Source organism: Lygodium microphyllum, chromosome 16 (assembly GCF_053477565.2).
Source record: "Lygodium microphyllum isolate KBCC chromosome 16, Lygodium_microphyllum_v1.1.10, whole genome shotgun sequence".
In the NCBI taxonomy this organism is placed as follows: domain Eukaryota; kingdom Viridiplantae; phylum Streptophyta; class Polypodiopsida; order Schizaeales; family Lygodiaceae; genus Lygodium; species Lygodium microphyllum.
In genome coordinates this window covers 110,828,809-110,839,197 of record NC_141150.1, presented here as the reverse complement: position 1 = coordinate 110,839,197, position 10,389 = coordinate 110,828,809, and positions in this window count along the sequence as shown.

Sequence of the window (10,389 nt, the reverse complement as noted above, 5' to 3'; positions counted from 1 at the left end):
TCTTCTTATGTTTAAGAGACAATGATCACTATTGTCATCTGCTCTCAATTACTACCTTAAACTGGTTTGCACTTGTTTGACCCAAAATTTCACTTTGTATATGGTCTCTAATTGGTGGTTGGGGTTCAACTAGTCTCCTAATTTGGTTGGTTTTTATATGCTAATTAGGGTGGTTTAGATGTACTACTTGCACTAAAAATAGTTTGCTTAGTGAATTGTGATGTCTTGATTTTTCTCTTTAAGTTAAGCTTTTGATAAGCTTTCTTTTTTCCCCCTTCTCTTGGAATTTTTGTTTCCAATGGGTGAGTCAACTAAAATTCAATCTCACAGCAACCAAGCCAAGTAGGAAGACTGACTACAATAATTTATAGTGGCATGAAAGAAGAGAGGAAAGTAATTGATGGAAAACTTGCAAGAAGCTCAATAGAAGTAGCTATTAAATTTCATAAGCTATATCACATTGTGTATCAAGAAAGAGAAGGGAAAAAAAAAGATGGAAGGAAAACCAACATATTTACATGGTGAACCTCCACATATGAAGAAAAAAATGCAACTATCAATGAAAGTAAACTAGAAGGAGGAAGCATTGCAAAAGATAAAGTACCAAGCCAAGTTAGTTTTCTAAGAACCATTTGTGGGTGCATAGCTATTATGAAGGAAACTGCATCCTTTGGTGACCAAAGATCAAACAAAGAATCCTCCAAGTTGCTAATCATTACAATCAAAAGAGAGAAGCTACCAACCCAATAGAAGCACTTAATCTAGCAACAAATCAATTTGAAAGGGGGTAAAAACCCACCAGATTAGCAATACCTAAATTATTTGCTAATTTTGGATTGCTCAATAGAAAAGAACTAGGTACAATTTTGATATGAAGGTAACAATAAAAAGTGCTAAGGATTAAAATGCAATTTCCTATGTAGTACCAAAAGTAACACTACTTGCTAGTGCAAAACTTGAAAAGAGGATGCCATTAAAGTAGAAACCAATATACCAAGCTAAATCCTCACCTACAGCACCATTAGCTTCATAGAAAATAAAGAAATTCAAGGAAGCTGCAAGGACTAAGGAAAAGACTCCAAAAGTAGTAAGTAGTGCCTTTTACCATAGCTCAAGAGTAGCTCAAAAAACAAAAGCGAAGTCAATCAATAAATATTTGAGCAAGGATTGTTTTCTAAGAGCCAAGCCTCTTATTGGACTAATAAAGCAATGTTATATAATAAAATCTATAATTAATTTGGGTAAAGATCTAGCTAGCCATACAAAAAAACTGCTGATTGAATGCTATAAGTAAATTGATAGCGTAATTAACTTGCTCGCATAAAGCTTTGAGCTTAGCGACATAAAGTGATTGAAGAGACCATGGCTAACATAGCAAAAATAATGCTTGTTACATGGGATGAGTACAATCATATCTAGCCCCAAGGCATCCACACTAATATGAGTTGCTTAAAAACTTGTCCAAAGAGTAATCTCAATAAATTAGGTTGAGTTTCCCTCTAAACAAAGGCACATACTACAACTAAGGAAGAGATTAGTGAGATCAAGTAAGATGTAATTTGAGTACACGTGATTAAAAAAGTGTATGCACATAAATTTGAGGTAACACAAATAGGTACTATGACCATGACTAATGTAGAGTACATAAGAGCTAAATGACCTAGGAATATGATCCTATCTACCTAGTCATAGCCAAGGTAATAACCATGTATGGAACATGGACCTCACAATTTAGCTCACAATTCAACTATTGTACTACCCACTTGTAGATAAGATTCTTGTAGAGGAAGAGCTACACATCACCATTTGTTTCACCAATATATTAATTGTGATAGATGTGGTCCGCATACTAACCCTATTGTCTGATTGGAAACAACTTGTGGAGCTCTAGTAAAAGCCCTAGTTTGCCAATAGTATCTTTCAAAGTAGTACCAACTAAGTATTTAAAAACACCTACCATAAAATCCTTGCAAATAAACAAAATGACATCCTTGAAAAAAGAAAAAACTATATACACCAAGGTTGTGTCAAGAAGGAAGAATAGATCAAGACACATCACCTAAACCTAAACCTTCAAATGCTTCAAGCAAAGAGTTCTCTTACTATCCAGCTTCAAGCTACTTCAAGAAGAGTCAATGACTTCATCAATTATTCAAATAGCTTCATTGATTACATTCATACTGATCTTGGCTCTTCCTTGGTAATGAGAGCACTATTAAACTTTTCAATTGAAATCGTTGTCATCTTGGCCCTCATTCTTTTATACACACTCATGCATACATATTTTGGTTAAGAGTTAAATGTCTATCCCTCATCATCCTTTGTACTTCAAACCCCATCTAAGCAAGGCTAAAAGCATAATGTAATGATGTTGTACAATACTTCTAGAAAACAACAGAGAAAGTGAAAAAAGGAAAAGAATGGGAAAAAGATATGCATGCACATACACCTACACTATATCTAAGGGTTGTCAAGTTAGATATACCCATCAATGGCCTCAATCAACTGACTCCTAATCTCGAGCTTCCCCTCTAAGCCATGCAAACTTAGGGACATCAAGTGCAAGATAGCCCTAGGAATCTCTTGCATGCTTAATGTTAAGTCATGATTCCTTGAGTCACTTGCACCTTTTTTTTTCTCCCTACAACTCCATTCACCTACACTTATGTCATAAGAACAAGCTCTCAAACAACTAGGTAGAAAAGATAGCTCAAAATGAGATCTCAAATTGCTATCTCAACTAGTGATTAACTTACAATGGAGATATTTGCATTAATGACAAGACATATAGATAGTAGTCAAATATTCATCCATCGCTCTCAAATTTCTTTATTACAATCATCATCAAGATGCTCTTTTGCTCATCATTGATAGTATTTCCTCTCCCTTGATCATGGAGAGGACCCTTGTTGCAATAAACCATACCTAGAAGTAAACTAGAAGAGAAATCTTCTATGCTTATGTATTAGCCTATGCAAGCACATGCATCCACATGTTATTTCTACTCCATCTATGCACAAATTGGGTCATCAAGTTTGGGATACATGAATGGAGTCTCAACTTGCCTATTGTTATGCTAATCTTGCAATCAATTATATATGTCCCATGCACATAAAGACAAGTTTTCTTGTAGGAAGCAATTACAAGTGAGGTTTTAATCTACAAGTATTAAAGCTCATGGAGAATTGTGACTCGATCTTTGATTGCAAGTTCTTCAAGATTTCATACCCTGCAATTACTTCTTTCCAGCCATATACCTTACATGGATCATCGAAGGACTCACAAAATTAAGAGTACCAATATCAACAATGGTATCCTCTTTAGAAAATCCTCATCATGTAGCATACATCACCAATTTTTGACAACCTAAAAGGCAAGTGACTATAGAAATCATGTACTTGAACATCATCCATACCATTACCCCATACAACATGCAATCACTCTATGCATCCCCAACCATTGCTCCTCCCTCAACCCTTACCTACACACTCAAAGCCTTGCATTCCACAAATAGTTAAAGCTAATGGGAAATTTTAGCCCAATGGATATTTTTTGGAGGTTTGCCAAAATTAAGGAAATTTTTTAGTCTAATGGCTGTTGTTTGGAGGCTTTACGTATACCTACGCTAATTTTTTGGGCTTAAAAAGTTCAAAAAATGGCCCATAAAAATAGAATATTAAACATTTTGCCAAAAACTTCACCCTAAAATTGTTATGATATTTTTTATATTTTTATAAGTTAAATATCATTTACTTATTTGTAAATTATTATTATTATTTTATAATCAATGTATAATGAGGACTTATTGCACAAATACACGTGTGAAAATGGTCGTATGGTGCTGCCAGGTATATAAATTAGAGGGAAGTAAACTATTTTGGGTTTTTGGTGAGTAGATTGTCAATATCAGTGGAGCACATTTGGTGCAAAAGATTATCATTATTTTGGGCACCATTATCATGTAAATTTGTTTATACAAATTATGCAAAGAATATTTATAATTGTTATAACCTTCGTATCATGGCCCAAGGGCAAGACAAGATTGTGTAGCAATTCTTCAATCAATGTTCCCAATAAGCACTCTTGTTGATGTTTTGGAAAAGTGAAACACAGTGTTTTTTGTGTGCAAATCATCATGACGTATCTTCTTTTAATTCAACACTTGCATTGTATTCACAAAGCCAACCATCAAGGAAAGGGTATTCGCTTGGATTCTTATATACTAGTCAGCATCCTTGAGCAAGCTAAAGAAGTCTCTAAGGGATATGTGGCATTTACATTTTCTTAGAACGAGCAATATTTAACCAATGTTGTACATCTAAGCCATTCCAATGATAAAATACAAGCACTGAAATCCCCCCTCATCACAAGTACACATAGCAACTCCTAAACAAAACATGACACCAAGGTGGTGAAAGTTTATGCATGTGCTCTCTAGTGCAACCTTTGCATATTATGAAAGAGTTCCACTCCATCTTTGAGAGTACTTTGATGCACATAATTCTTTCAAAAATTTCTCCTCTGCAACTCTCATTGCTTGAATCATGCCCAAGCCACCATTGCCAAGTGGAGAATGGTAAGTGCAACAAATTCAATTTGCAAAAAAAAATATCGATAGTCAAGCAAGGTGGATTGACTTGCTTATCTGACCAAATGTCTTTGAGTCCCAGTACTTCATAGGAAGATGTGGTCAATTGTGTGCTTTCCATGCTAACACTCCATTCGCATGGCACTATATGCTTCTATTATGGGTATTCATCATGAAGGAATACTCTATGCAGGCTTGTAGGACTTCTTTGACTTGTGGGTTCTAGAAACTATTTTGTAGCTACTAGCAAGATCAGGGCCACTCTCTTTGTAGATTTTCCATAGCTCCATGACTAGCTATAGATTCTTCTATATAGATGGAATAGAAGATTAAATATATCCTAGTATTTTCTCCTGTGTCATGTTTCCTAACATGCACCAAACCTCAAAGATGAATGTCTTCAAGGTTGGATCATGGATCATTCTGGCATAGATGATATGATTACATAATTGTTTATATCCTTGATCAACCAAATGTTGTACAAAGGCCTTGTGTGCATCAATGCTATGGTGGTGGCTTGCAAGGTCTTCTTCTTGCATGTAAACCATTCTCGTGATGACACCATTACTAAAAGCTTTATTCTCCTTTTTTGTGAGCATCTCTCTCCTTACGCTTTTCACCAGTATGTGCTATAGAGATAAAAAATATTGATACAAAATTTAATCATTTTTTAAATTAAAAATTATATTTGTTAATTAAGATGATTATTAATGCTTAGTAGTTTATATTAGTTTTTATTTGATAATGATATTTTAGTAAAGTACTATAGGTTGATCATAGATTGATCCTTCCTAGTCTCATGAGCAAATCATTTAGAATCACTATATGTGAATGTCTAAATCATTTATGATATATGCTAAGCACTAAATCTTAGGATATTTCTTGCATAAGCACACTAATTTTCAACAAAAGCATGCTACACTATGCCTAGTACGATAGAAAGACATGCTATACAACAAGTGTTGGCGTCATTACATGCACGCTATACCAAACTGATGTTTACCATGAATCTAAAGAAGGTTACTTTGTGTTCTAAATATCTTGTAAGATGCAAGCACTTTGCACCAATGTTTCCTATCACCTTAGGGCATTTGTTTTCCTAATCCTAAATACATGGTATAGGATGCATGCAACACTATCATAGAGTGGAGCCCCAAGAGGAACACCAAGGAAAAGGAAATTCTCTTGCAAGAAAATCTATCTTGTAACATCAACAAGCTTTTTTTTATTAGGTTTTATATGATCACAATGAAGAAAAGAACACCAGGCACAACAAATCTTCATGTAGCATCATGTAGATCTCCCACGGATTTGATAGAATCAACCATATTCTTCAATATCTTCACAAAATCCATCAATATAACAAAGAAAGCAAAGGAATACACCATCTTTGAATGGAAATACATCACATAGTATTCATCTTCAATATCTTCATAGTCTTCTCTCTCAATCTCTCATATACAATCACTCTGTTTTGATAGAATTAGCTATCTCTGACTCTCTCTCTCTCTCTCTCTCTCTCTCCATCAATAATACATCATATCCTCACTACAATCTCTCACAATCACTCTCAATAATCCTTCTTAGGTCATGGATACCCCTCCCAAGAGGTATGTCTAATATGAAGAGTCACCAGAGCCACTACAGTGTCCTTTCGTAGCTCACCATTGTCACTTCACTCCAGTCTTTACTTGAGTCTTCAGCAGCTACTTCTTTCACTTTTTTTAGCTCTTTTGCACTTGTATTCACCTCTTTCCAAGGCTAGAAAACTTTCCCAAGCTACACTCTCATCCATCAGAACACATACAGAAGCATACAAAAGGTCAACAGAAGCTCATTAGAACCAATCAGAGACTCAATAGAGAGTTACAGAAGGTCAACAGAAAGCATCAAAACCACATAACTCATACCAAAACCATTCCAAACCATCAAAAATCACTCAATAAGCTTCCAAACAATCTCAAACCCTATCAATCAATACTCCATCCTTCCTTACAGAAAGAAAACAGAACAAAACAGAACCAAACAAAAGCTCATCAGAACCAATCAAAACATATCAGAACATCAACAGAACTTCACATCTCTACTAATAAACATCATGAGCTTAATAAAACTATTCCAACCTATCCAAAACACTCTCAAACCACTTACAAACCAATCAATCATCTCATAAAATCAACCATTCAGCTCTCAAAAACAACAAAAATCAGCCAAAAAATAGGTCATTTCAACACTCAACATAGAGTCTATCCAACCATAATCCTAAACACATTACTCTAGGATACATGGAAATTAGTAAACAAGGTGTTGTTAAATCTAATGTTTCTTCATCTGTATCAAAGTATATTCATTCCTAACCCTAAACATATTGATGCATGGTGTAGGAAAATTGACATCAATGCATTACTAATTTTTAAACATTATGTTTAAAATTATTTTTATTATTTTTAAAATATAAAAATAAAAAAGGATTTTTAAACTGTATAAAGATAGATTTGTTGCTATTATTGAAGAACGGTAGTGCTATCAGCTTAAATTGTGATTATTTCTTTTTTTTGTATGAAATTGTGAATTGTGTACTACTTATACAGGGAAGTATATCTTTCATATGAAAGAACTATTTTGTACAAAAGAATATTCAATATGAAAGAAGTCTTTCGCTCATCAAAAGAATCTTTCATATGAAAGATTAGTGATTATATGATAATAAGGGTATTATACACATTATGTGAGGTCAGATAATTGGCCATATAAATGCAATTTAGGCATTGATGATTAAATATTAAAATAGGCTATAGAAAGTCAATTCTCTTAGGAGATTTGAGAGGAAAGCACGTCTACAAGTTTGAACAAGGACTGTAATGCAATTGCATGATGGTACCAAACTTTCGAAGAGCTATACTAGGTGTCCTTCCTCTCCCTTGGTTGCATGCAAGGAAAAGACATCAAATTCCTTATGCGAGTCCTTATAGTATAGAAATATCAACATAGTAGGATGTGATGTGAATATGCAAGCAACATCCCGAGTGATGTGATGTGAATATGCAAGCAGCATTGGTCACTTATTAGATGATGGCCAAAGTGGCAAAGAATCCCTAGAAGCATTAGGAGACAAGGCTAGTACAAAAGCACGTCGTAACAATCAGAGTTGGGGATAGGAAGAGAAGGAGAGAAAGCCCAAAGGAAACAATAAGGCCAAGTAGAATATCCCACCTAAGCAAATGGTTGGGTTATACATTATACTTTTATATTCACAAATATACAAATATTTGTATTGCTTATTATATACACAATTAATTATATATATATATATATATATATATATATATATATATATATATATATACACACAAAATTATATATATATACACACAAAATCTTACTACTATATTATTTTAGCTATAGGTTCGGAAAGCCCCGGACCTCCAGAGGGCTTCCCAAATCTACCCCTTACCTCTTTTCTTTCATCAAAACCCCCTCCCCTCTCTCTCACTTATAATCTTTCTCTTTCTTTTCCCCATCCCCTTTTTAATTAAATTCCTCCCCCCTTCCCCCCCTATTATTTTAGCTATAGGTTCGGAAAGCCCCGAATCTCCATAGGGCTTCCCGAACCTACCCATTTTTCCAAACCTCTTTTCTTTAATCAAAACCCCCTCCCCTCCTCTCTTTCTCATGTGTAATATCACATTTTCTCTTCCCTTTCCCTTTTTTCATTAAAGCCTCCCCCTCTCACCTCCCTTTTTTAAATTAAAACCCCTTCCTCTCTCTCTCACTTTTAATCTCTCTCTTTCTTTTCCCCATCCCCTTTTTAATTAAATTCCTCCCCCCCTCCCCCCCTCTCTCTCATGTGTACGGCCTAGGTTTTCTCTCTCTCTCTCTCTCTCTCTCTCTCTCTCTCTCTGTGTTAGATTAAACTTTTTAATTTAAACTTTTTTAATTAAATATTTTAAAAGTTTTTTAATTTAAAGTTTTTTGAACATAGTTTTTCACACACTTTGAGAAGGAGATAGAATAAAAGAGAGAGAGAGAGAGAAAGAGAGAGAGAGAGAGAGAGAAGAAGAAGAAGACAGAGAGAGAAGGGGGAGAAAGAGGAAAGAGAATAGTCTTTTTTTAATTTTAATTAAACATTTTTCTTCTCCCCTCCCCCCTCTCTCTCATATGTAGGGCCTAGGTTCTTTCTCTCTCTCTCTCTCTCTCTCTCTCTCTCAGATTAAATTTTTTAATGTAAACTTTTTGTTTAATTAAAATAAGGAGATATATATATATATATATATATATATATATATATATATATATATATATATATATATATATATATATATACAAGGAGCAAAAAAGAAAAAAGAGGAGAGAGAGGGAGAGAGAGAGGGGGGAATAGAGAGAAAGAGAATTATAGAGAGAGAAAATATAAAATTTAAGAGAGAGAGAGAGAGAGAGAGAGAGAGAGAGAAAGGAAAAGAAAAAAGGAAAAGAGAGGAGAGAGGGGGAGAGAGAGACAGAGAGAAGAAAATGACAGAGAGAAAATAAGAAGAGAGAATTTGAACACAGTGAGAGAATTATAGAGAGGAAAGATAAAATTTAAAAGAAAGAAAGAGAATTATAGAGAGAGGAAATATGAAATTTGAGAGAGAGAGAGAGAGAGAGAGGAAAAAAGAAAAGAAAAGAGAGGAGAGAGACAGAGAGAATAAAATGAGAGAGAGAAAATAAGAAGAGAAAGAAGAAGAGAAAGAATTTGAACACATAGAGAGAATTATAGAAAAAGGAAAGAGAAAATTTAAAAGAAAGAGAAAAGAAAAAAAGATTTTTTTAAAATTAAAATAAGGAGAGAGAGAGAGAGAGAAATATACAAAGAGCAAAAAAGAAAGAAGAGAAAAGGGAGGGAACAGAGAGAGAGAATTATAGAGAGAGGAAATATAAAATTTAAGAGAGAGAGAGAGAGAGAGGAAAAGAAAAAAGGAAAAGAGAGGAGAGAGGGGAGACTGAGACTGAGAGAAGAAAATGAGAGAAAATAAGAAGAAGAAGAGAGAGAATTTGAACACAGAGAGAATTATAGAGAGAGGAAAGATAAAATTTAAAAGAAAGAGAAAAAAATTAAAGAGAAGAAAAGAAGAAAAAAGAGGAGAGAGAAGGAAAGGAGAGGAGAGGGGGGAGAGAGAGAGAGAATAAGAAAAATAAGAAGAGAGAGGAAAAGAGGAAGAGAGATGGGAAAAAAGAGAAAAGAAGAAAGTCTTTTAATTAAATTTTAAATATTTTTTTAGAGAGAGAGGAAGGGAGAGAGGAGAGAGGGGGGAAGAGAGAGAATATAAAATTTAAAAGAGAGAGAAGGAGAGGAGAGAAGGAGAGAAGAAAAAGATAAAATTGAAAAGAGAGAGAGAGAGGAGAAGAGAGAGAATATAAACATAAAGAGAGAATTATATATAAGGAAAAGATAAAATTTACATACTTTAAGAGAGACTGGGAGGGAAGAAAGTGAAAGAAGACGAAGAAGAGAGAGAGAACATGTAGAGAGAATTATCGAGAGAGAAAATATAAAATTTAAAAAGAGAGAATAAAAAATAGAGGAGAAATAGAGAAGGAAAAGAGAGAGAGAGAGAGAGAGAGAGAAGAAAAGTGCAAAGAGAAGAAAAGGAGAGAGAGAGAAAAGAAAAAAATTAAAAAGAGAATGAAGAGAGAGAGAGAGAGAGAGAAGAATAAGAAAAAAAGGAAAAAAGAGGAGAGGGAGAGAGAAGGAAAAGAGAGGAGAGAGGGGGGAGAATAAAAGGAGAGAGAGAGAGAGAGAAGAAAAGCGGGGAGAGAAAAAA